The 24360-nt window shown below is 45.8% G+C and overlaps 26 non-coding genes across 26 annotated transcripts; all 26 read left to right on the top strand.

The window, feature by feature from the left end:
- Positions 1-46: 46 nt before the first annotated feature.
- TRNAV-AAC (transfer RNA valine (anticodon AAC)) lies at positions 47-119 on the top strand. Its single transcript has one exon. It is a non-coding gene; the product is annotated as a tRNA-Val (tRNA).
- A 111-nt stretch (positions 120-230) lies between these two features.
- TRNAV-CAC (transfer RNA valine (anticodon CAC)) lies at positions 231-303 on the top strand. Its single transcript has one exon. It is a non-coding gene; the product is annotated as a tRNA-Val (tRNA).
- Positions 304-1852: 1549 nt separating this feature from the next.
- TRNAV-CAC (transfer RNA valine (anticodon CAC)) lies at positions 1853-1925 on the top strand. Its single transcript has one exon. It is a non-coding gene; the product is annotated as a tRNA-Val (tRNA).
- Positions 1926-2480: 555 nt separating this feature from the next.
- Positions 2481-2553, top strand: TRNAV-AAC (transfer RNA valine (anticodon AAC)). Its single transcript has one exon. It is a non-coding gene; the product is annotated as a tRNA-Val (tRNA).
- A 111-nt stretch (positions 2554-2664) lies between these two features.
- TRNAV-CAC (transfer RNA valine (anticodon CAC)) lies at positions 2665-2737 on the top strand. The gene has a single exon. It is a non-coding gene; the product is annotated as a tRNA-Val (tRNA).
- Positions 2738-4912: 2175 nt separating this feature from the next.
- Positions 4913-4985, top strand: TRNAV-AAC (transfer RNA valine (anticodon AAC)). The gene has a single exon. It is a non-coding gene; the product is annotated as a tRNA-Val (tRNA).
- A 921-nt stretch (positions 4986-5906) lies between these two features.
- TRNAV-CAC (transfer RNA valine (anticodon CAC)) lies at positions 5907-5979 on the top strand. The gene has a single exon. It is a non-coding gene; the product is annotated as a tRNA-Val (tRNA).
- Positions 5980-6534: 555 nt separating this feature from the next.
- On the top strand, positions 6535-6607 carry TRNAV-AAC (transfer RNA valine (anticodon AAC)). The gene has a single exon. It is a non-coding gene; the product is annotated as a tRNA-Val (tRNA).
- A 111-nt stretch (positions 6608-6718) lies between these two features.
- TRNAV-CAC (transfer RNA valine (anticodon CAC)) lies at positions 6719-6791 on the top strand. The gene has a single exon. It is a non-coding gene; the product is annotated as a tRNA-Val (tRNA).
- Positions 6792-8966: 2175 nt separating this feature from the next.
- Positions 8967-9039, top strand: TRNAV-AAC (transfer RNA valine (anticodon AAC)). Its single transcript has one exon. It is a non-coding gene; the product is annotated as a tRNA-Val (tRNA).
- A 921-nt stretch (positions 9040-9960) lies between these two features.
- Positions 9961-10033, top strand: TRNAV-CAC (transfer RNA valine (anticodon CAC)). The gene has a single exon. It is a non-coding gene; the product is annotated as a tRNA-Val (tRNA).
- A 555-nt stretch (positions 10034-10588) lies between these two features.
- On the top strand, positions 10589-10661 carry TRNAV-AAC (transfer RNA valine (anticodon AAC)). Its single transcript has one exon. It is a non-coding gene; the product is annotated as a tRNA-Val (tRNA).
- Positions 10662-10772: 111 nt separating this feature from the next.
- Positions 10773-10845, top strand: TRNAV-CAC (transfer RNA valine (anticodon CAC)). Its single transcript has one exon. It is a non-coding gene; the product is annotated as a tRNA-Val (tRNA).
- A 2175-nt stretch (positions 10846-13020) lies between these two features.
- On the top strand, positions 13021-13093 carry TRNAV-AAC (transfer RNA valine (anticodon AAC)). The gene has a single exon. It is a non-coding gene; the product is annotated as a tRNA-Val (tRNA).
- Positions 13094-14014: 921 nt separating this feature from the next.
- On the top strand, positions 14015-14087 carry TRNAV-CAC (transfer RNA valine (anticodon CAC)). The gene has a single exon. It is a non-coding gene; the product is annotated as a tRNA-Val (tRNA).
- A 555-nt stretch (positions 14088-14642) lies between these two features.
- TRNAV-AAC (transfer RNA valine (anticodon AAC)) lies at positions 14643-14715 on the top strand. The gene has a single exon. It is a non-coding gene; the product is annotated as a tRNA-Val (tRNA).
- A 111-nt stretch (positions 14716-14826) lies between these two features.
- On the top strand, positions 14827-14899 carry TRNAV-CAC (transfer RNA valine (anticodon CAC)). The gene has a single exon. It is a non-coding gene; the product is annotated as a tRNA-Val (tRNA).
- A 2175-nt stretch (positions 14900-17074) lies between these two features.
- On the top strand, positions 17075-17147 carry TRNAV-AAC (transfer RNA valine (anticodon AAC)). Its single transcript has one exon. It is a non-coding gene; the product is annotated as a tRNA-Val (tRNA).
- A 921-nt stretch (positions 17148-18068) lies between these two features.
- On the top strand, positions 18069-18141 carry TRNAV-CAC (transfer RNA valine (anticodon CAC)). The gene has a single exon. It is a non-coding gene; the product is annotated as a tRNA-Val (tRNA).
- Positions 18142-18696: 555 nt separating this feature from the next.
- Positions 18697-18769, top strand: TRNAV-AAC (transfer RNA valine (anticodon AAC)). The gene has a single exon. It is a non-coding gene; the product is annotated as a tRNA-Val (tRNA).
- A 111-nt stretch (positions 18770-18880) lies between these two features.
- Positions 18881-18953, top strand: TRNAV-CAC (transfer RNA valine (anticodon CAC)). Its single transcript has one exon. It is a non-coding gene; the product is annotated as a tRNA-Val (tRNA).
- A 555-nt stretch (positions 18954-19508) lies between these two features.
- TRNAV-AAC (transfer RNA valine (anticodon AAC)) lies at positions 19509-19581 on the top strand. The gene has a single exon. It is a non-coding gene; the product is annotated as a tRNA-Val (tRNA).
- A 923-nt stretch (positions 19582-20504) lies between these two features.
- Positions 20505-20577, top strand: TRNAV-CAC (transfer RNA valine (anticodon CAC)). Its single transcript has one exon. It is a non-coding gene; the product is annotated as a tRNA-Val (tRNA).
- A 739-nt stretch (positions 20578-21316) lies between these two features.
- Positions 21317-21389, top strand: TRNAV-CAC (transfer RNA valine (anticodon CAC)). The gene has a single exon. It is a non-coding gene; the product is annotated as a tRNA-Val (tRNA).
- A 555-nt stretch (positions 21390-21944) lies between these two features.
- TRNAV-AAC (transfer RNA valine (anticodon AAC)) lies at positions 21945-22017 on the top strand. Its single transcript has one exon. It is a non-coding gene; the product is annotated as a tRNA-Val (tRNA).
- A 1551-nt stretch (positions 22018-23568) lies between these two features.
- TRNAV-AAC (transfer RNA valine (anticodon AAC)) lies at positions 23569-23641 on the top strand. The gene has a single exon. It is a non-coding gene; the product is annotated as a tRNA-Val (tRNA).
- Positions 23642-24360: the final 719 nt, after the last annotated feature.

The following is a 24360-nucleotide window of genomic DNA, read 5'->3' as shown; positions in this document are numbered from 1 at the left end:
GACCCCAACCTCCGAGCAACCAACCCGAAAAATGCTGTTGAGATAGGTTTCTGTAGTGTAGTGGTTATCACGTTCGCCTAACACGCGAAAGGTCCCCGGTTCGAAACCGGGCAGAAACAATTTGAGCACGCTAGTGCTTTTTGTCAATGTCGCTTTCAGCAGCTCTTTTCACCGATCTTACTTTAGGGTAGACTTTCGGTCTGCAAGGCTCAAAAAAACAGCATGAATGGGTTTCTGTAGTGTAGTGGTTATCACGTTCGCCTCACACGCGAAAGGTCCCCGGTTCGAAACCGGGCAGAAACAGTGCTTACCTTTAACTTTTTCACAGTCTGGCAAACTCAAAGCTCTTGCCATGCCTTGCCCCTCTGGCAGCCGTAAGCCAAATCTGCCAATACAAAGCACAGTTTAGGTGCAACACCTTCAATGTGAGCTCTTTTTCTTCACTGTTTATGAGCTGACCATCGCTGTAAGTGTTTGGTGTTTAGGCAAACTTGTTTTCTGGACCCAAAGGCAATTGGAATGTGGACTTTGGTTCTCCTGCTTAGTCAGCTGAGCTGGAAAACCTGACGACCATTGGCGTATGTTTTCAGCTGACCTGGTGAGAAAAGTGTGTGGAAAAGCTAGAGGTGATATCCATGACTCAGTGTATCTTGCCAGTACTGGCTGTTTTGAGGATGTTATTTGTATCAAGTTAGGCATCCGAGATGGGCTTTCTTCCTTCTTTGCTTCATTACCAAAGAGTATCATTTGCAAGGACGGTAAACTGAACTCAGGTTATCAACCAACCAGAAGCAAATAATAGCTAATACGGTGACCCCAACCTCCGAGCAACCAACCCGAAAAGTGCTGTCGTGATAGGTTTCTGTAGTGTAGTGGTTATCACGTTTGCCTAACACGCGAAAGGTCCCTGGTTCGAAACCGGGCAGAAACAATTTGAGCGCGCTAGTGCTTTTTGTCAATGTCGCTTTCAGCAGCTCTTTTCACCGATCTTACTTTAGGGTAGACTTTCGGTTTGCAAGGCTCAAAAACAGCATGAATGGGTTTCTGTAGTGTAGTGGTTATCACGTTCACCTCACACGCGAAAGGTCCCCGGTTCGAAACCAGGCAGAAAAAGTGCTTACCTTTAACTTTTTCACAGTCTGGCAAACTCAAAGCTCTTGCCATGCCTTGCCCCTCTGGCAGCCGTAAGCCAAATCTGCCAATACAAAGCACAGTTTAGGTGCAACACCTTCAATGTGAGCTCTTTTTCTTCACTGTTTATGAGCTGACCATCGCTGTAAGTGTTTGGTGTTTAGGCAAACTTGTTTTCTGGACCCAAAGGCAATTGGAATGTGGACTTTGGTTCTCCTGCTTAGTCAGCTGAGCTGGAAAACCTGACGACCATTGGCGTATGTTTTCAGCTGACCTGGTGAGAAAAGTGTGTGGAAAAGCTAGAGGTGATATCCATGACTCAGTGTATCTTGCCAGTACTGGCTGTTTTGAGGATGTTATTTGTATCAAGTTAGGCATCCGAGATGGGCTTTCTTCCTTCTTTGCTTCATTACCAAAGAGTATCATTTGCAAGGACGGTAAACTGAACTCAGGTTATCAACCAACCAGAAGCAAATAATAGCTAATACGGTGACCCCAACCTCCGAGCAACCAACCCGAAAAATGCTGTCGTGATAGGTTTCTGTAGTGTAGTGGTTATCACGTTCGCCTAACACGCGAAAGGTCCCCGGTTCAAAACCGGGCAGAAACAATTTGAGCGCGCTAGTGCTTTTTGTCAATGTCGCTTTCAGCAGCTCTTTTCACCGATCTTACTTTAGGGTAGACTTTCGGTCTGCAAGGCTCAAAGAAACAGCATGAATGGGTTTCTGTAGTGTAGTGGTTATCACGTTCGCCTCACACGCGAAAGGTCCCCGGTTCGAAACCGGGCAGAAACAGTGCTTACCTTTAACTTTTTCACAGTCTGGCAAACTCAAAGCTCTTGCCATGCCTTGCCCCTCTGGCAGCCGTAAGCCAAATCTGCCAATACAAAGCACAGTTTAGGTGCAACACCTTCAATGTGAGCTCTTTTTCTTCACTGTTTATGAGCTGACCATCGCTGTAAGTATTTGGTGTTTAGGCAAACTTGTTTTCTGGACCCAAAGGCAATTGGAATGTGGACTTTGGTTCTCCTGCTTAGTCAGCTGAGCTGGAAAACCTGACGACCATTGGCGTATGTTTTCAGCTGACCTGGTGAGAAAAGTGTGTGGAAAAGCTAGAGGTGATATCCATGACTCAGTGTATCTTGCCAGTACTGGCTGTTTTGAGGATGTTATTTGTATCAAGTTAGGCATCCGAGATGGGCTTTCTTCCTTCTTTGCTTCATTACCAAAGAGTATCATTTGCAAGGACGGTAAACTGAACTCAGGTTATCAACCAACCAGAAGCAAATAATAGCTAATACGGTGACCCCAACCTCCGAGCAACCAACCCGAAAAATGCTGTTGAGATAGGTTTCTGTAGTGTAGTGGTTATCACGTTCGCCTAACACGCGAAAGGTCCCCGGTTCGAAACCGGGCAGAAACAATTTGAGCACGCTAGTGCTTTTTGTCAATGTCGCTTTCAGCAGCTCTTTTCACCGATCTTACTTTAGGGTAGACTTTCGGTCTGCAAGGCTCAAAAAAACAGCATGAATGGGTTTCTGTAGTGTAGTGGTTATCACGTTCGCCTCACACGCGAAAGGTCCCCGGTTCGAAACCGGGCAGAAACAGTGCTTACCTTTAACTTTTTCACAGTCTGGCAAACTCAAAGCTCTTGCCATGCCTTGCCCCTCTGGCAGCCGTAAGCCAAATCTGCCAATACAAAGCACAGTTTAGGTGCAACACCTTCAATGTGAGCTCTTTTTCTTCACTGTTTATGAGCTGACCATCGCTGTAAGTGTTTGGTGTTTAGGCAAACTTGTTTTCTGGACCCAAAGGCAATTGGAATGTGGACTTTGGTTCTCCTGCTTAGTCAGCTGAGCTGGAAAACCTGACGACCATTGGCGTATGTTTTCAGCTGACCTGGTGAGAAAAGTGTGTGGAAAAGCTAGAGGTGATATCCATGACTCAGTGTATCTTGCCAGTACTGGCTGTTTTGAGGATGTTATTTGTATCAAGTTAGGCATCCGAGATGGGCTTTCTTCCTTCTTTGCTTCATTACCAAAGAGTATCATTTGCAAGGACGGTAAACTGAACTCAGGTTATCAACCAACCAGAAGCAAATAATAGCTAATACGGTGACCCCAACCTCCGAGCAACCAACCCGAAAAGTGCTGTCGTGATAGGTTTCTGTAGTGTAGTGGTTATCACGTTTGCCTAACACGCGAAAGGTCCCTGGTTCGAAACCGGGCAGAAACAATTTGAGCGCGCTAGTGCTTTTTGTCAATGTCGCTTTCAGCAGCTCTTTTCACCGATCTTACTTTAGGGTAGACTTTCGGTTTGCAAGGCTCAAAAACAGCATGAATGGGTTTCTGTAGTGTAGTGGTTATCACGTTCACCTCACACGCGAAAGGTCCCCGGTTCGAAACCAGGCAGAAAAAGTGCTTACCTTTAACTTTTTCACAGTCTGGCAAACTCAAAGCTCTTGCCATGCCTTGCCCCTCTGGCAGCCGTAAGCCAAATCTGCCAATACAAAGCACAGTTTAGGTGCAACACCTTCAATGTGAGCTCTTTTTCTTCACTGTTTATGAGCTGACCATCGCTGTAAGTGTTTGGTGTTTAGGCAAACTTGTTTTCTGGACCCAAAGGCAATTGGAATGTGGACTTTGGTTCTCCTGCTTAGTCAGCTGAGCTGGAAAACCTGACGACCATTGGCGTATGTTTTCAGCTGACCTGGTGAGAAAAGTGTGTGGAAAAGCTAGAGGTGATATCCATGACTCAGTGTATCTTGCCAGTACTGGCTGTTTTGAGGATGTTATTTGTATCAAGTTAGGCATCCGAGATGGGCTTTCTTCCTTCTTTGCTTCATTACCAAAGAGTATCATTTGCAAGGACGGTAAACTGAACTCAGGTTATCAACCAACCAGAAGCAAATAATAGCTAATACGGTGACCCCAACCTCCGAGCAACCAACCCGAAAAGTGCTGTCGTGATAGGTTTCTGTAGTGTAGTGGTTATCACGTTTGCCTAACACGCGAAAGGTCCCCGGTTTGAAACCGGGCAGAAACAATTTGAGCGCGCTAGTGCTTTTTGTCAATGTCGCTTTCAGCAGCTCTTTTCACCGATCTTACTTTAGGGTAGACTTTCGGTTTGCAAGGCTCAAAAACAGCATGAATGGGTTTCTGTAGTGTAGTGGTTATCACGTTCACCTCACACGCGAAAGGTCCCCGGTTCGAAACCAGGCAGAAAAAGTGCTTACCTTTAACTTTTTCACAGTCTGGCAAACTCAAAGCTCTTGCCATGCCTTGCCCCTCTGGCAGCCGTAAGCCAAATCTGCCAATACAAAGCACAGTTTAGGTGCAACACCTTCAATGTGAGCTCTTTTTCTTCACTGTTTATGAGCTGACCATCGCTGTAAGTGTTTGGTGTTTAGGCAAACTTGTTTTCTGGACCCAAAGGCAATTGGAATGTGGACTTTGGTTCTCCTGCTTAGTCAGCTGAGCTGGAAAACCTGACGACCATTGGCGTATGTTTTCAGCTGACCTGGTGAGAAAAGTGTGTGGAAAAGCTAGAGGTGATATCCATGACTCAGTGTATCTTGCCAGTACTGGCTGTTTTGAGGATGTTATTTGTATCAAGTTAGGCATCCGAGATGGGCTTTCTTCCTTCTTTGCTTCATTACCAAAGAGTATCATTTGCAAGGACGGTAAACTGAACTCAGGTTATCAACCAACCAGAAGCAAATAATAGCTAATACGGTGACCCCAACCTCCGAGCAACCAACCCGAAAAGTGCTGTCGTGATAGGTTTCTGTAGTGTAGTGGTTATCACGTTCGCCTAACACGCGAAAGGTCCCCGGTTCGAAACCGGGCAGAAACAATTTGAGCGCGCTAGTGCTTTTTGTCAATGTCGCTTTCAGCAGCTCTTTTCACCGATCTTACTTTAGGGTAGACTTTCGGTTTGCAAGGCTCAAAAACAGCATGAATGGGTTTCTGTAGTGTAGTGGTTATCACGTTCACCTCACACGCGAAAGGTCCCCGGTTCGAAACCAGGCAGAAAAAGTGCTTACCTTTAACTTTTTCACAGTCTGGCAAACTCAAAGCTCTTGCCATGCCTTGCCCCTCTGGCAGCCGTAAGCCAAATCTGCCAATACAAAGCACAGTTTAGGTGCAACACCTTCAATGTGAGCTCTTTTTCTTCACTGTTTATGAGCTGACCATCGCTGTAAGTGTTTGGTGTTTAGGCAAACTTGTTTTCTGGACCCAAAGGCAATTGGAATGTGGACTTTGGTTCTCCTGCTTAGTCAGCTGAGCTGGAAAACCTGACGACCATTGGCGTATGTTTTCAGCTGACCTGGTGAGAAAAGTGTGTGGAAAAGCTAGAGGTGATATCCATGACTCAGTGTATCTTGCCAGTACTGGCTGTTTTGAGGATGTTATTTGTATCAAGTTAGGCATCCGAGATGGGCTTTCTTCCTTCTTTGCTTCATTACCAAAGAGTATCATTTGCAAGGACGGTAAACTGAACTCAGGTTATCAACCAACCAGAAGCAAATAATAGCTAATACGGTGACCCCAACCTCCGAGCAACCAACCCGAAAAATGCTGTCGTGATAGGTTTCTGTAGTGTAGTGGTTATCACGTTCGCCTAACACGCGAAAGGTCCCCGGTTCAAAACCGGGCAGAAACAATTTGAGCGCGCTAGTGCTTTTTGTCAATGTCGCTTTCAGCAGCTCTTTTCACCGATCTTACTTTAGGGTAGACTTTCGGTCTGCAAGGCTCAAAAAAACAGCATGAATGGGTTTCTGTAGTGTAGTGGTTATCACGTTCGCCTCACACGCGAAAGGTCCCCGGTTCGAAACCGGGCAGAAACAGTGCTTACCTTTAACTTTTTCACAGTCTGGCAAACTCAAAGCTCTTGCCATGCCTTGCCCCTCTGGCAGCCGTAAGCCAAATCTGCCAATACAAAGCACAGTTTAGGTGCAACACCTTCAATGTGAGCTCTTTTTCTTCACTGTTTATGAGCTGACCATCGCTGTAAGTATTTGGTGTTTAGGCAAACTTGTTTTCTGGACCCAAAGGCAATTGGAATGTGGACTTTGGTTCTCCTGCTTAGTCAGCTGAGCTGGAAAACCTGACGACCATTGGCGTATGTTTTCAGCTGACCTGGTGAGAAAAGTGTGTGGAAAAGCTAGAGGTGATATCCATGACTCAGTGTATCTTGCCAGTACTGGCTGTTTTGAGGATGTTATTTGTATCAAGTTAGGCATCCGAGATGGGCTTTCTTCCTTCTTTGCTTCATTACCAAAGAGTATCATTTGCAAGGACGGTAAACTGAACTCAGGTTATCAACCAACCAGAAGCAAATAATAGCTAATACGGTGACCCCAACCTCCGAGCAACCAACCCGAAAAATGCTGTTGAGATAGGTTTCTGTAGTGTAGTGGTTATCACGTTCGCCTAACACGCGAAAGGTCCCCGGTTCGAAACCGGGCAGAAACAATTTGAGCACGCTAGTGCTTTTTGTCAATGTCGCTTTCAGCAGCTCTTTTCACCGATCTTACTTTAGGGTAGACTTTCGGTCTGCAAGGCTCAAAAAAACAGCATGAATGGGTTTCTGTAGTGTAGTGGTTATCACGTTCGCCTCACACGCGAAAGGTCCCCGGTTCGAAACCGGGCAGAAACAGTGCTTACCTTTAACTTTTTCACAGTCTGGCAAACTCAAAGCTCTTGCCATGCCTTGCCCCTCTGGCAGCCGTAAGCCAAATCTGCCAATACAAAGCACAGTTTAGGTGCAACACCTTCAATGTGAGCTCTTTTTCTTCACTGTTTATGAGCTGACCATCGCTGTAAGTGTTTGGTGTTTAGGCAAACTTGTTTTCTGGACCCAAAGGCAATTGGAATGTGGACTTTGGTTCTCCTGCTTAGTCAGCTGAGCTGGAAAACCTGACGACCATTGGCGTATGTTTTCAGCTGACCTGGTGAGAAAAGTGTGTGGAAAAGCTAGAGGTGATATCCATGACTCAGTGTATCTTGCCAGTACTGGCTGTTTTGAGGATGTTATTTGTATCAAGTTAGGCATCCGAGATGGGCTTTCTTCCTTCTTTGCTTCATTACCAAAGAGTATCATTTGCAAGGACGGTAAACTGAACTCAGGTTATCAACCAACCAGAAGCAAATAATAGCTAATACGGTGACCCCAACCTCCGAGCAACCAACCCGAAAAGTGCTGTCGTGATAGGTTTCTGTAGTGTAGTGGTTATCACGTTTGCCTAACACGCGAAAGGTCCCTGGTTCGAAACCGGGCAGAAACAATTTGAGCGCGCTAGTGCTTTTTGTCAATGTCGCTTTCAGCAGCTCTTTTCACCGATCTTACTTTAGGGTAGACTTTCGGTTTGCAAGGCTCAAAAACAGCATGAATGGGTTTCTGTAGTGTAGTGGTTATCACGTTCACCTCACACGCGAAAGGTCCCCGGTTCGAAACCAGGCAGAAAAAGTGCTTACCTTTAACTTTTTCACAGTCTGGCAAACTCAAAGCTCTTGCCATGCCTTGCCCCTCTGGCAGCCGTAAGCCAAATCTGCCAATACAAAGCACAGTTTAGGTGCAACACCTTCAATGTGAGCTCTTTTTCTTCACTGTTTATGAGCTGACCATCGCTGTAAGTGTTTGGTGTTTAGGCAAACTTGTTTTCTGGACCCAAAGGCAATTGGAATGTGGACTTTGGTTCTCCTGCTTAGTCAGCTGAGCTGGAAAACCTGACGACCATTGGTGTATGTTTTCAGCTGACCTGGTGAGAAAAGTGTGTGGAAAAGCTAGAGGTGATATCCATGACTCAGTGTATCTTGCCAGTACTGGCTGTTTTGAGGATGTTATTTGTATCAAGTTAGGCATCCGAGATGGGCTTTCTTCCTTCTTTGCTTCATTACCAAAGAGTATCATTTGCAAGGACGGTAAACTGAACTCAGGTTATCAACCAACCAGAAGCACATAATAGCTAATACGGTGACCCCAACCTCCGAGCAACCAACCCGAAAAGTGCTGTCGTGATAGGTTTCTGTAGTGTAGTGGTTATCACGTTTGCCTAACACGCGAAAGGTCCCCGGTTTGAAACCGGGCAGAAACAATTTGAGCGCGCTAGTGCTTTTTGTCAATGTCGCTTTCAGCAGCTCTTTTCACCGATCTTACTTTAGGGTAGACTTTCGGTTTGCAAGGCTCAAAAACAGCATGAATGGGTTTCTGTAGTGTAGTGGTTATCACGTTCACCTCACACGCGAAAGGTCCCCGGTTCGAAACCAGGCAGAAAAAGTGCTTACCTTTAACTTTTTCACAGTCTGGCAAACTCAAAGCTCTTGCCATGCCTTGCCCCTCTGGCAGCCGTAAGCCAAATCTGCCAATACAAAGCACAGTTTAGGTGCAACACCTTCAATGTGAGCTCTTTTTCTTCACTGTTTATGAGCTGACCATCGCTGTAAGTGTTTGGTGTTTAGGCAAACTTGTTTTCTGGACCCAAAGGCAATTGGAATGTGGACTTTGGTTCTCCTGCTTAGTCAGCTGAGCTGGAAAACCTGACGACCATTGGCGTATGTTTTCAGCTGACCTGGTGAGAAAAGTGTGTGGAAAAGCTAGAGGTGATATCCATGACTCAGTGTATCTTGCCAGTACTGGCTGTTTTGAGGATGTTATTTGTATCAAGTTAGGCATCCGAGATGGGCTTTCTTCCTTCTTTGCTTCATTACCAAAGAGTATCATTTGCAAGGACGGTAAACTGAACTCAGGTTATCAACCAACCAGAAGCAAATAATAGCTAATACGGTGACCCCAACCTCCGAGCAACCAACCCGAAAAGTGCTGTCGTGATAGGTTTCTGTAGTGTAGTGGTTATCACGTTCGCCTAACACGCGAAAGGTCCCCGGTTCGAAACCGGGCAGAAACAATTTGAGCGCGCTAGTGCTTTTTGTCAATGTCGCTTTCAGCAGCTCTTTTCACCGATCTTACTTTAGGGTAGACTTTCGGTTTGCAAGGCTCAAAAACAGCATGAATGGGTTTCTGTAGTGTAGTGGTTATCACGTTCACCTCACACGCGAAAGGTCCCCGGTTCGAAACCAGGCAGAAAAAGTGCTTACCTTTAACTTTTTCACAGTCTGGCAAACTCAAAGCTCTTGCCATGCCTTGCCCCTCTGGCAGCCGTAAGCCAAATCTGCCAATACAAAGCACAGTTTAGGTGCAACACCTTCAATGTGAGCTCTTTTTCTTCACTGTTTATGAGCTGACCATCGCTGTAAGTGTTTGGTGTTTAGGCAAACTTGTTTTCTGGACCCAAAGGCAATTGGAATGTGGACTTTGGTTCTCCTGCTTAGTCAGCTGAGCTGGAAAACCTGACGACCATTGGCGTATGTTTTCAGCTGACCTGGTGAGAAAAGTGTGTGGAAAAGCTAGAGGTGATATCCATGACTCAGTGTATCTTGCCAGTACTGGCTGTTTTGAGGATGTTATTTGTATCAAGTTAGGCATCCGAGATGGGCTTTCTTCCTTCTTTGCTTCATTACCAAAGAGTATCATTTGCAAGGACGGTAAACTGAACTCAGGTTATCAACCAACCAGAAGCAAATAATAGCTAATACGGTGACCCCAACCTCCGAGCAACCAACCCGAAAAATGCTGTCGTGATAGGTTTCTGTAGTGTAGTGGTTATCACGTTCGCCTAACACGCGAAAGGTCCCCGGTTCAAAACCGGGCAGAAACAATTTGAGCGCGCTAGTGCTTTTTGTCAATGTCGCTTTCAGCAGCTCTTTTCACCGATCTTACTTTAGGGTAGACTTTCGGTCTGCAAGGCTCAAAAAAACAGCATGAATGGGTTTCTGTAGTGTAGTGGTTATCACGTTCGCCTCACACGCGAAAGGTCCCCGGTTCGAAACCGGGCAGAAACAGTGCTTACCTTTAACTTTTTCACAGTCTGGCAAACTCAAAGCTCTTGCCATGCCTTGCCCCTCTGGCAGCCGTAAGCCAAATCTGCCAATACAAAGCACAGTTTAGGTGCAACACCTTCAATGTGAGCTCTTTTTCTTCACTGTTTATGAGCTGACCATCGCTGTAAGTATTTGGTGTTTAGGCAAACTTGTTTTCTGGACCCAAAGGCAATTGGAATGTGGACTTTGGTTCTCCTGCTTAGTCAGCTGAGCTGGAAAACCTGACGACCATTGGCGTATGTTTTCAGCTGACCTGGTGAGAAAAGTGTGTGGAAAAGCTAGAGGTGATATCCATGACTCAGTGTATCTTGCCAGTACTGGCTGTTTTGAGGATGTTATTTGTATCAAGTTAGGCATCCGAGATGGGCTTTCTTCCTTCTTTGCTTCATTACCAAAGAGTATCATTTGCAAGGACGGTAAACTGAACTCAGGTTATCAACCAACCAGAAGCAAATAATAGCTAATACGGTGACCCCAACCTCCGAGCAACCAACCCGAAAAATGCTGTTGAGATAGGTTTCTGTAGTGTAGTGGTTATCACGTTCGCCTAACACGCGAAAGGTCCCCGGTTCGAAACCGGGCAGAAACAATTTGAGCACGCTAGTGCTTTTTGTCAATGTCGCTTTCAGCAGCTCTTTTCACCGATCTTACTTTAGGGTAGACTTTCGGTCTGCAAGGCTCAAAAAAACAGCATGAATGGGTTTCTGTAGTGTAGTGGTTATCACGTTCGCCTCACACGCGAAAGGTCCCCGGTTCGAAACCGGGCAGAAACAGTGCTTACCTTTAACTTTTTCACAGTCTGGCAAACTCAAAGCTCTTGCCATGCCTTGCCCCTCTGGCAGCCGTAAGCCAAATCTGCCAATACAAAGCACAGTTTAGGTGCAACACCTTCAATGTGAGCTCTTTTTCTTCACTGTTTATGAGCTGACCATCGCTGTAAGTGTTTGGTGTTTAGGCAAACTTGTTTTCTGGACCCAAAGGCAATTGGAATGTGGACTTTGGTTCTCCTGCTTAGTCAGCTGAGCTGGAAAACCTGACGACCATTGGCGTATGTTTTCAGCTGACCTGGTGAGAAAAGTGTGTGGAAAAGCTAGAGGTGATATCCATGACTCAGTGTATCTTGCCAGTACTGGCTGTTTTGAGGATGTTATTTGTATCAAGTTAGGCATCCGAGATGGGCTTTCTTCCTTCTTTGCTTCATTACCAAAGAGTATCATTTGCAAGGACGGTAAACTGAACTCAGGTTATCAACCAACCAGAAGCAAATAATAGCTAATACGGTGACCCCAACCTCCGAGCAACCAACCCGAAAAGTGCTGTCGTGATAGGTTTCTGTAGTGTAGTGGTTATCACGTTTGCCTAACACGCGAAAGGTCCCTGGTTCGAAACCGGGCAGAAACAATTTGAGCGCGCTAGTGCTTTTTGTCAATGTCGCTTTCAGCAGCTCTTTTCACCGATCTTACTTTAGGGTAGACTTTCGGTTTGCAAGGCTCAAAAACAGCATGAATGGGTTTCTGTAGTGTAGTGGTTATCACGTTCACCTCACACGCGAAAGGTCCCCGGTTCGAAACCAGGCAGAAAAAGTGCTTACCTTTAACTTTTTCACAGTCTGGCAAACTCAAAGCTCTTGCCATGCCTTGCCCCTCTGGCAGCCGTAAGCCAAATCTGCCAATACAAAGCACAGTTTAGGTGCAACACCTTCAATGTGAGCTCTTTTTCTTCACTGTTTATGAGCTGACCATCGCTGTAAGTGTTTGGTGTTTAGGCAAACTTGTTTTCTGGACCCAAAGGCAATTGGAATGTGGACTTTGGTTCTCCTGCTTAGTCAGCTGAGCTGGAAAACCTGACGACCATTGGCGTATGTTTTCAGCTGACCTGGTGAGAAAAGTGTGTGGAAAAGCTAGAGGTGATATCCATGACTCAGTGTATCTTGCCAGTACTGGCTGTTTTGAGGATGTTATTTGTATCAAGTTAGGCATCCGAGATGGGCTTTCTTCCTTCTTTGCTTCATTACCAAAGAGTATCATTTGCAAGGACGGTAAACTGAACTCAGGTTATCAACCAACCAGAAGCAAATAATAGCTAATACGGTGACCCCAACCTCCGAGCAACCAACCCGAAAAGTGCTGTCGTGATAGGTTTCTGTAGTGTAGTGGTTATCACGTTTGCCTAACACGCGAAAGGTCCCCGGTTTGAAACCGGGCAGAAACAATTTGAGCGCGCTAGTGCTTTTTGTCAATGTCGCTTTCAGCAGCTCTTTTCACCGATCTTACTTTAGGGTAGACTTTCGGTTTGCAAGGCTCAAAAACAGCATGAATGGGTTTCTGTAGTGTAGTGGTTATCACGTTCACCTCACACGCGAAAGGTCCCCGGTTCGAAACCAGGCAGAAAAAGTGCTTACCTTTAACTTTTTCACAGTCTGGCAAACTCAAAGCTCTTGCCATGCCTTGCCCCTCTGGCAGCCGTAAGCCAAATCTGCCAATACAAAGCACAGTTTAGGTGCAACACCTTCAATGTGAGCTCTTTTTCTTCACTGTTTATGAGCTGACCATCGCTGTAAGTGTTTGGTGTTTAGGCAAACTTGTTTTCTGGACCCAAAGGCAATTGGAATGTGGACTTTGGTTCTCCTGCTTAGTCAGCTGAGCTGGAAAACCTGACGACCATTGGCGTATGTTTTCAGCTGACCTGGTGAGAAAAGTGTGTGGAAAAGCTAGAGGTGATATCCATGACTCAGTGTATCTTGCCAGTACTGGCTGTTTTGAGGATGTTATTTGTATCAAGTTAGGCATCCGAGATGGGCTTTCTTCCTTCTTTGCTTCATTACCAAAGAGTATCATTTGCAAGGACGGTAAACTGAACTCAGGTTATCAACCAACCAGAAGCAAATAATAGCTAATACGGTGACCCCAACCTCCGAGCAACCAACCCGAAAAGTGCTGTCGTGATAGGTTTCTGTAGTGTAGTGGTTATCACGTTCGCCTAACACGCGAAAGGTCCCCGGTTCGAAACCGGGCAGAAACAATTTGAGCGCGCTAGTGCTTTTTGTCAATGTCGCTTTCAGCAGCTCTTTTCACCGATCTTACTTTAGGGTAGACTTTCGGTTTGCAAGGCTCAAAAACAGCATGAATGGGTTTCTGTAGTGTAGTGGTTATCACGTTCACCTCACACGCGAAAGGTCCCCGGTTCGAAACCAGGCAGAAAAAGTGCTTACCTTTAACTTTTTCACAGTCTGGCAAACTCAAAGCTCTTGCCATGCCTTGCCCCTCTGGCAGCCGTAAGCCAAATCTGCCAATACAAAGCACAGTTTAGGTGCAACACCTTCAATGTGAGCTCTTTTTCTTCACTGTTTATGAGCTGACCATCGCTGTAAGTGTTTGGTGTTTAGGCAAACTTGTTTTCTGGACCCAAAGGCAATTGGAATGTGGACTTTGGTTCTCCTGCTTAGTCAGCTGAGCTGGAAAACCTGACGACCATTGGCGTATGTTTTCAGCTGACCTGGTGAGAAAAGTGTGTGGAAAAGCTAGAGGTGATATCCATGACTCAGTGTATCTTGCCAGTACTGGCTGTTTTGAGGATGTTATTTGTATCAAGTTAGGCATCCGAGATGGGCTTTCTTCCTTCTTTGCTTCATTACCAAAGAGTATCATTTGCAAGGACGGTAAACTGAACTCAGGTTATCAACCAACCAGAAGCAAATAATAGCTAATACGGTGACCCCAACCTCCGAGCAACCAACCCGAAAAATGCTGTCGTGATAGGTTTCTGTAGTGTAGTGGTTATCACGTTCGCCTAACACGCGAAAGGTCCCCGGTTCAAAACCGGGCAGAAACAATTTGAGCGCGCTAGTGCTTTTTGTCAATGTCGCTTTCAGCAGCTCTTTTCACCGATCTTACTTTAGGGTAGACTTTCGGTCTGCAAGGCTCAAAGAAACAGCATGAATGGGTTTCTGTAGTGTAGTGGTTATCACGTTCGCCTCACACGCGAAAGGTCCCCGGTTCGAAACCGGGCAGAAACAGTGCTTACCTTTAACTTTTTCACAGTCTGGCAAACTCAAAGCTCTTGCCATGCCTTGCCCCTCTGGCAGCCGTAAGCCAAATCTGCCAATACAAAGCACAGTTTAGGTGCAACACCTTCAATGTGAGCTCTTTTTCTTCACTGTTTATGAGCTGACCATCGCTGTAAGTATTTGGTGTTTAGGCAAACTTGTTTTCTGGACCCAAAGGCAATTGGAATGTGGACTTTGGTTCTCCTGCTTAGTCAGCTGAGCTGGAAAACCTGACGACCATTGGCGTATGTTTTCAGCTGACCTGGTGAGAAAAGTGTGTGGAAAAGCTAGAGGTGATATCCATGACTCAGTGTATCTTGCCAGTACTGGCTGTTTTGAGGATGTTATTTGTATCAAGTTAGGCATCCGAGATGGGCTTTCTTCCTTCTTTGCTTCATTACCAAAGAGTATCATTTGCAAGGACGGTAAACTGAACTCAGGTTATCAACCAACCAGAAGCAAATAATAGCTAATACGGTGACCCCAACCTCCGAGCAACCAACCCGAAAAATGCTGTTGAGATAGGTTTCTGTAGTGTAGTGGTTATCACGTTCGCCTAACACGCGAAAGGTCCCCGGTTCGAAACCGGGCAGAAACAATTTGAGCACGCTAGTGCTTTTTGTCAATGTCGCTTTCAGCAGCTCTTTTCACCGATCTTACTTTAGGGTAGACTTTCGGTCTGCAAGGCTCAAAAAAACAGCATGAATGGGTTTCTGTAGTGTAGTGGTTATCACGTTCGCCTCACACGCGAAAGGTCCCCGGTTCGAAACCGGGCAGAAACAGTGCTTACCTTTAACTTTTTCACAGTCTGGCAAACTCAAAGCTCTTGCCATGCCTTGCCCCTCTGGCAGCCGTAAGCCAAATCTGCCAATACAAAGCACAGTTTAGGTGCAACACCTTCAATGTGAGCTCTTTTTCTTCACTGTTTATGAGCTGACCATCGCTGTAAGTGTTTGGTGTTTAGGCAAACTTGTTTTCTGGACCCAAAGGCAATTGGAATGTGGACTTTGGTTCTCCTGCTTAGTCAGCTGAGCTGGAAAACCTGACGACCATTGGCGTATGTTTTCAGCTGACCTGGTGAGAAAAGTGTGTGGAAAAGCTAGAGGTGATATCCATGACTCAGTGTATCTTGCCAGTACTGGCTGTTTTGAGGATGTTATTTGTATCAAGTTAGGCATCCGAGATGGGCTTTCTTCCTTCTTTGCTTCATTACCAAAGAGTATCATTTGCAAGGACGGTAAACTGAACTCAGGTTATCAACCAACCAGAAGCAAATAATAGCTAATACGGTGACCCCAACCTCCGAGCAACCAACCCGAAAAGTGCTGTCGTGATAGGTTTCTGTAGTGTAGTGGTTATCACGTTTGCCTAACACGCGAAAGGTCCCTGGTTCGAAACCGGGCAGAAACAATTTGAGCGCGCTAGTGCTTTTTGTCAATGTCGCTTTCAGCAGCTCTTTTCACCGATCTTACTTTAGGGTAGACTTTCGGTTTGCAAGGCTCAAAAACAGCATGAATGGGTTTCTGTAGTGTAGTGGTTATCACGTTCACCTCACACGCGAAAGGTCCCCGGTTCGAAACCAGGCAGAAAAAGTGCTTACCTTTAACTTTTTCACAGTCTGGCAAACTCAAAGCTCTTGCCATGCCTTGCCCCTCTGGCAGCCGTAAGCCAAATCTGCCAATACAAAGCACAGTTTAGGTGCAACACCTTCAATGTGAGCTCTTTTTCTTCACTGTTTATGAGCTGACCATCGCTGTAAGTGTTTGGTGTTTAGGCAAACTTGTTTTCTGGACCCAAAGGCAATTGGAATGTGGACTTTGGTTCTCCTGCTTAGTCAGCTGAGCTGGAAAACCTGACGACCATTGGCGTATGTTTTCAGCTGACCTGGTGAGAAAAGTGTGTGGAAAAGCTAGAGGTGATATCCATGACTCAGTGTATCTTGCCAGTACTGGCTGTTTTGAGGATGTTATTTGTATCAAGTTAGGCATCCGAGATGGGCTTTCTTCCTTCTTTGCTTCATTACCAAAGAGTATCATTTGCAAGGACGGTAAACTGAACTCAGGTTATCAACCAACCAGAAGCAAATAATAGCTAATACGGTGACCCCAACCTCCGAGCAACCAACCCGAAAAGTGCTGTCGTGATAGGTTTCTGTAGTGTAGTGGTTATCACGTTTGCCTAACACGCGAAAGGTCCCCGGTTTGAAACCGGGCAGAAACAATTTGAGCGCGCTAGTGCTTTTTGTCAATGTCGCTTTCAGCAGCTCTTTTCACCGATCTTACTTTAGGGTAGACTTTCGGTTTGCAAGGCTCAAAAACAGCATGAATGGGTTTCTGTAGTGTAGTGGTTATCACGTTCACCTCACACGCGAAAGGTCCCCGGTTCGAAACCAGGCAGAAAAAGTGCTTACCTTTAACTTTTTCACAGTCTGGCAAACTCAAAGCTCTTGCCATGCCTTGCCCCTCTGGCAGCCGTAAGCCAAATCTGCCAATACAAAGCACAGTTTAGGTGCAACACCTTCAATGTGAGCTCTTTTTCTTCACTGTTTATGAGCTGACCATCGCTGTAAGTGTTTGGTGTTTAGGCAAACTTGTTTTCTGGACCCAAAGGCAATTGGAATGTGGACTTTGGTTCTCCTGCTTAGTCAGCTGAGCTGGAAAACCTGACGACCATTGGCGTATGTTTTCAGCTGACCTGGTGAGAAAAGTGTGTGGAAAAGCTAGAGGTGATATCCATGACTCAGTGTATCTTGCCAGTACTGGCTGTTTTGAGGATGTTATTTGTATCAAGTTAGGCATCCGAGATGGGCTTTCTTCCTTCTTTGCTTCATTACCAAAGAGTATCATTTGCAAGGACGGTAAACTGAACTCAGGTTATCAACCAACCAGAAGCAAATAATAGCTAATACGGTGACCCCAACCTCCGAGCAACCAACCCGAAAAGTGCTGTCGTGATAGGTTTCTGTAGTGTAGTGGTTATCACGTTCGCCTAACACGCGAAAGGTCCCCGGTTCGAAACCGGGCAGAAACAATTTGAGCGCGCTAGTGCTTTTTGTCAATGTCGCTTTCAGCAGCTCTTTTCACCGATCTTACTTTAGGGTAGACTTTCGGTTTGCAAGGCTCAAAAACAGCATGAATGGGTTTCTGTAGTGTATTGGTTATCACGTTCACCTCACACGCGAAAGGTCCCCGGTTCGAAACCAGGCAGAAAAAGTGCTTACCTTTAACTTTTTCACAGTCTGGCAAACTCAAAGCTCTTGCCATGCCTTGCCCCTCTGGCAGCCGTAAGCCAAATCTGCCAATACAAAGCACAGTTTAGGTGCAACACCTTCAATGTGAGCTCTTTTTCTTCACTGTTTATGAGCTGACCATCGCTGTAAGTGTTTGGTGTTTAGGCAAACTTGTTTTCTGGACCCAAAGGCAATTGGAATGTGGACTTTGGTTCTCCTGCTTAGTCAGCTGAGCTGGAAAACCTGACGACCATTGGCGTATGTTTTCAGCTGACCTGGTGAGAAAAGTGTGTGGAAAAGCTAGAGGTGATATCCATGACTCAGTGTATCTTGCCAGTACTGGCTGTTTTGAGGATGTTATTTGTATCAAGTTAGGCATCCGAGATGGGCTTTCTTCCTTCTTTGCTTCATTACCAAAGAGTATCATTTGCAAGGACGGTAAACTGAACTCAGGTTATCAACCAACCAGAAGCAAATAATAGCTAATACGGTGACCCCAACCTCCGAGCAACCAACCCGAAAAATGCTGTCGTGATAGGTTTCTGTAGTGTAGTGGTTATCACGTTCGCCTAACACGCGAAAGGTCCCCGGTTCAAAACCGGGCAGAAACAATTTGAGCGCGCTAGTGCTTTTTGTCAATGTCGCTTTCAGCAGCTCTTTTCACCGATCTTACTTTAGGGTAGACTTTCGGTCTGCAAGGCTCGAAGAAACAGCATGAATGGGTTTCTGTAGTGTAGTGGTTATCACGTTCGCCTCACACGCGAAAGGTCCCCGGTTCGAAACCGGGCAGAAACAGTGCTTACCTTTAACTTTTTCACAGTCTGGCAAACTCAAAGCTCTTGCCATGCCTTGCCCCTCTGGCAGCCGTAAGCCAAATCTGCCAATACAAAGCACAGTTTAGGTGCAACACCTTCAATGTGAGCTTTTTTTCTTCACTGTTTATGAGCTGACCATCGCTGTAAGTATTTGGTGTTTAGGCAAACTTGTTTTCTGGACCCAAAGGCAATTGGAATGTGGACTTTGGTTCTCCTGCTTAGTCAGCTGAGCTGGAAAACCTGACGACCATTGGCGTATGTTTTCAGCTGACCTGGTGAGAAAAGTGTGTGGAAAAGCTAGAGGTGATATCCATGACTCAGTGTATCTTGCCAGTACTGGCTGTTTTGAGGATGTTATTTGTATCAAGTTAGGCATCCGAGATGGGCTTTCTTCCTTCTTTGCTTCATTACCAAAGAGTATCATTTGCAAGGACAGTAAACTGAACTCAGGTTATCAACCAACCAGAAGCAAATAATAGCTAATACGGTGACCCCAACCTCCGAGCAACCAACCCGAAAAATGCTGTAGTGATAGGTTTCTGTAGTGTAGTGGTTATCACGTTCGCCTAACACGCGAAAGGTCCCCGGTTCGAAACCGGGCAGAAACAATTTGAGCACGCTAGTGCTTTTTGTCAATGTCGCTTTCAGCAGCTCTTTTCACCGATCTTACTTTAGGGTAGACTTTCGGTCTGCAAGGCTCAAAAAAACAGCATGAATGGGTTTCTGTAGTGTAGTGGTTATCACGTTCGCCTCACACGCGAAAGGTCCCCGGTTCGAAACCGGGCAGAAACAGTGCTTACCTTTAACTTTTTCACAGTCTGGCAAACTCAAAGCTCTTGCCATGCCTTGCCCCTCTGGCAGCCGTAAGCCAAATCTGCCAATACAAAGCACAGTTTAGGTGCAACACCTTCAATGTGAGCTCTTTTTCTTCACTGTTTATGAGCTGACCATCGCTGTAAGTGTTTGGTGTTTAGGCAAACTTGTTTTCTGGACCCAAAGGCAATTGGAATGTGGACTTTGGTTCTCCTGCTTAGTCAGCTGAGCTGGAAAACCTGACGACCATTGGCGTATGTTTTCAGCTGACCTGGTGAGAAAAGTGTGTGGAAAAGCTAGAGGTGATATCCATGACTCAGTGTATCTTGCCAGTACTGGCTGTTTTGAGGATGTTATTTGTATCAAGTTAGGCATCCGAGATGGGCTTTCTTCCTTCTTTGCTTCATTACCAAAGAGTATCATTTGCAAGGACGGTAAACTGAACTCAGGTTATCAACCAACCAGAAGCAAATAATAGCTAATACGGTGACCCCAACCTCCGAGCAACCAACCCGAAAAATGCTGTCGTGTTAGGTTTCTGTAGTGTAGTGGTTATCACGTTCGCCTAACACGCGAAAGGTCCCCGGTTCGAAACCGGGCAGAAACAATTTGAGCACGCTAGTGCTTTTTGTCAATGTCGCTTTCAGCAGCTCTTTTCACCGATCTTACTTTAGGGTAGACTTTCGGTCTGCAAGGCTCACAAAAACAGCATGAATGGGTTTCTGTAGTGTATTGGTTATCACGTTCGCCTCACACGCGAAAGGTCCCCGGTTCGAAACCGGGCAGAAACAGTGCTTACCTTTAACTTTTTCACAGTCTGGCAAACTCAAAGCTCTTGCCATGCCTTGCCCCTCTGGCAGCCGTAAGCCAAATCTGCCAATACAAAGCACAGTTTAGGTGCAACACCTTCAATGTGAGCTCTTTTTCTTCACTGTTTATGAGCTGACCATCGCTGTAAGTGTTTGGTGTTTAGGCAAACTTGTTTTCTGGACCCAAAGGCAATTGGAATGTGGACTTTGGTTCTCCTGCTTAGTCAGCTGAGCTGGAAAACCTGACGACCATTGGCGTATGTTTTCAGCTGACCTGGTGAGAAAAGTGTGTGGAAAAGCTAGAGGTGATATCCATGACTCAGTGTATCTTGCCAGTACTGGCTGTTTTGAGGATGTTATTTGTATCAAGTTAGGCATCCGAGATGGGCTTTCTTCCTTCTTTGCTTCATTACCAAAGAGTATCATTTGCAAGGACGGTAAACTGAACTCAGGTTATCAACCAACCAGAAGCAAATAATAGCTAATACGGTGACCCCAACCTCCGAGCAACCAACCCGAAAAGTGCTGTTGTGATGGGTTTCTGTAGTGTAGTGGTTATCACGTTCGCCAAACACGCGAAAGGTCCCCGGTTCAAAACCGGGCAGAAACAATTTGAGCGCGCTAGTGCTTTTTGTCAATGTCGCTTTCAGCAGCTCTTTTCACCGATCTTACTTTAGGGTAGACTTTCGGTTTGCAAGGCTCAAAAAAACAGCATGAATGGGTTTCTGTAGTGTAGTGGTTATCACGTTCGCCTCACACGCGAAAGGTCCCCGGTTCGAAACCGGGCAGAAACAGTGCTTACCTTTAACTTTTTCACAGTCTGGCAAACTCAAAGCTCTTGCCATGCCTTGCCCCTCTGGCAGCCGTAAGCCAAATCTGCCAATACAAAGCACAGTTTAGGTGCAACACCTTCAATGTGAGCTCTTTTTCTTCACTGTTTATGAGCTGACCATCACTGTAAGTGTTTGGTGTTTAGGCAAACTTGTTTTCTGGACCCAAAGGCAATTGGAATGTGGACTTTGGTTCTCCTGCTTAGTCAGCTGAGCTGGAAAACCTGACGACCATTGGCGTATGTTTTCAGCTGACCTGGTGAGAAAAGTGTGTGGAAAAGCTAGAGGTGATATCCATGACTCAGTGTATCTTGCCAGTAATGGCTGTTTTGAGGATGTTATTTGTATCAAGTTAGGCATCCGAGATGGGCTTTCTTCCTTCTTTGCTTCATTACCAAAGAGTATCATTTGCAAGGACGGTAAACTGAACTCAGGTTATCAACCAACCAGAAGCAAATAATAGCTAATACGGTGACCCCAACCTCCGAGCAACCAACCCGAAAAGTGCTGTCGTGATAGCTTTCTGTAGTGTAGTGGTTATCACGTTCGCCTAACACGCGAAAGGTCCCCGGTTCGAAACCGGGCAGAAACAATTTGAGTGCGCTAGTGCTTTTTGTCAATGTCGCTTTCAGCAGCTCTTTTCACCGATCTTACTTTAGGGTAGACTTTCGGTCTGCAAGGCTCAAAAAAACAGCATGAATGGGTTTCTGTAGTGTAGTGGTTATCACGTTCGCCTCACACGCGAAAGGTCCCCGGTTCGAAACCGGGCAGAAACAGTCCTTACCTTTAACTTTTTCACAGTCTGGCAAACTCAAAGCTCTTGCCATGCCTTGCCCCTCTGGCAGCCGTAAGCCAAATCTGCCAATACAAAGCACAGTTTAGGTGCAACACCTTCAATGTGAGCTCTTTTTCTTCACTGTTTATGAGCTGACCATCGCTGTAAGTGTTTGGTGTTTAGGCAAACTTGTTTTCTGGACCCAAAGGCAATTGGAATGTGGACTTTGGTTCTCCTGCTTAGTCAGCTGAGCTGGAAAACCTGACGACCATTGGCGTATGTTTTCAGCTGACCTGGTGAGAAAAGTGTGTGGAAAAGCTAGAGGTGATATCCATGACTCAGTGTATCTTGCCAGTACTGGCTGTTTTGAGGATGTTATTTGTATCAAGTTAGGCATCCGAGATGGGCTTTCTTCCTTCTTTGCTTCATTACCAAAGAGTATCATTTGCAAGGACAGTAAACTGAACTCAGGTTATCAACCAACCAGAAGCAAATAATAGCTAATACGGTGACCCCAACCTCCGAGCAACCAACCCGAAAAATGCTGTAGTGATAGGTTTCTGTAGTGTAGTGGTTATCACGTTCGCCTAACACGCGAAAGGTCCCCGGTTCGAAACCGGGCAGAAACAATTTGAGCACGCTAGTGCTTTTTGTCAATGTCGCTTTCAGCAGCTCTTTTCACCGATCTTACTTTAGGGTAGACTTTCGGTCTGCAAGGCTCAAAAAACCAGCATGAATGGGTTTCTGTAGTGTAGTGGTTATCACGTTCGCCTCACACGCGAAAGGTCCCCGGTTCAAAACCGGGCAGAAACAGTGCTTACCTTTAACTTTTTCACAGTCTGGCAAACTCAAAGCTCTTGCCATGCCTTGCCCCTCTGGCAGCCGTAAGCCAAATCTGCCAATACAAAGCACAGTTTAGGTGCAACACCTTCAATGTGAGCTCTTTTTCTTCACTGTTTATGAGCTGACCATCGCTGTAAGTGTTTGGTGTTTAGGCAAACTTGTTTTCTGGACCCAAAGGCAATTGGAATGTGGACTTTGGTTCTCCTGCTTAGTCAGCTGAGCTGGAAAACCTGACGACCATTGGCGTATGTTTTCAGCTGACCTGGTGAGAAAAGTGTGTGGAAAAGCTAGAGGTGATATCCATGACTCAGTGTATCTTGCCAGTACTGGCTGTTTTGAGGATGTTATTTGTATCAAGTTAGGCATCCGAGATGGGCTTTCTTCCTTCTTTGCTTCATTACCAAAGAGTATCATTTGCAAGGACGGTAAACTGAACTCAGGTTATCAACCAACCAGAAGCAAATAATAGCTAATACGGTGACCCCAACCTCCGAGCAACCAACCCGAAAAATGCTGTCGTGTTAGGTTTCTGTAGTGTAGTGGTTATCACGTTCGCCTAACACGCGAAAGGTCCCTGGTTCGAAACCGGGCAGAAACAATTTGAGCACGCTAGTGCTTTTTGTCAATGTCGCTTTCAGCAGCTCTTTTCACCGATCTTACTTTAGGGTAGACTTTCGGTCTGCAAGGCTCACAAAAACAGCATGAATGGGTTTCTGTAGTGTATTGGTTATCACGTTCGCCTCACACGCGAAAGGTCCCCGGTTCGAAACCGGGCAGAAACAGTGCTTACCTTTAACTTTTTCACAGTCTGGCAAACTCAAAGCTCTTGCCATGCCTTGCCCCTCTGGCAGCCGTAAGCCAAATCTGCCAATACAAAGCACAGTTTAGGTGCAACACCTTCAATGTGAGCTCTTTTTCTTCACTGTTTATGAGCTGACCATCGCTGTAAGTGTTTGGTGTTTAGGCAAACTTGTTTTCTGGACCCAAAGGCAATTGGAATGTGGACTTTGGTTCTCCTGCTTAGTCAGCTGAGCTGGAAAACCTGACGACCATTGGCGTATGTTTTCAGCTGACCTGGTGAGAAAAGTGTGTGGAAAAGCTAGAGGTGATATCCATGACTCAGTGTATCTTGCCAGTAATGGCTGTTTTGAGGATGCTATTTGTATCAAGTTAGGCATCCGAGATGGGCTTTCTTCCTTCTTTGCTTCATTACCAAAGAGTATCATTTGCAAGGACGGTAAACTGAACTCAGGTTATCAACCAACCAGAAGCAAATAATAGCTAATACGGTGACCCCAACCTCCGAGCAACCAACCCGAAAAGTGCTGTCGTGATAGGTTTCTGTAGTGTAGTGGTTATCACGTTCGCCTAACACGCGAAAGGTCCCCGGTTCGAAACCGGGCAGAAACAATTTGAGTGCGCTAGTGCTTTTTGTCAATGTCGCTTTCAGCAGCTCTTTTCACCGATCTTACTTTAGGGTAGACTTTCGGTTTGCAAGGCTCAAAAAACAGCATGAATGGGTTTCTGTAGTGTAGTGGTTATCACGTTCACCTCACACGCGAAAGGTCCCCGGTTCGAAACCAGGCAGAAAAAGTGCTTACCTTTAACTTTTTCACAGTCTGGCAAACTCAAAGCTCTTGCCATGCCTTGCCCCTCTGGCAGCCGTAAGCCAAATCTGCCAATACAAAGCACAGTTTAGGTGCAACACCTTCAATGTGAGCTCTTTTTCTTCACTGTTTATGAGCTGACCATCGCTGTAAGTGTTTGGTGTTTAGGCAAACTTGTTTTCTGGACCCAAAGGCAATTGGAATGTGGACTTTGGTTCTCCTGCTTAGTCAGCTGAGCTGGAAAACCTGACGACCATTGGCGTATGTTTTCAGCTGACCTGGTGAGAAAAGTGTGTGGAAAAGCTAGAGGTGATATCCATGACTCAGTGTATCTTGCCAGTACTGGCTGTTTTGAGGATGTTATTTGTATCAAGTTAGGCATCCGAGATGGGCTTTCTTCCTTCTTTGCTTCATTACCAAAGAGTATCATTTGCAAGGACGGTAAACTGAACTCAGGTTATCAACCAACCAGAAGCAAATAATAGCTAATACGGTGACCCCAACCTCCGAGCAACCAACCCG

The sequence above is a fragment of the Lithobates pipiens genome, unplaced genomic scaffold, assembly GCF_037356315.1.
Source record: "Lithobates pipiens isolate NorthernLeopardFrog02 unplaced genomic scaffold, aLitPip1_a1.2 Scaffold_8, whole genome shotgun sequence".
In the NCBI taxonomy this organism is placed as follows: domain Eukaryota; kingdom Metazoa; phylum Chordata; class Amphibia; order Anura; family Ranidae; genus Lithobates; species Lithobates pipiens.
This window is presented reverse-complemented; position numbering and strand designations above follow the sequence as displayed.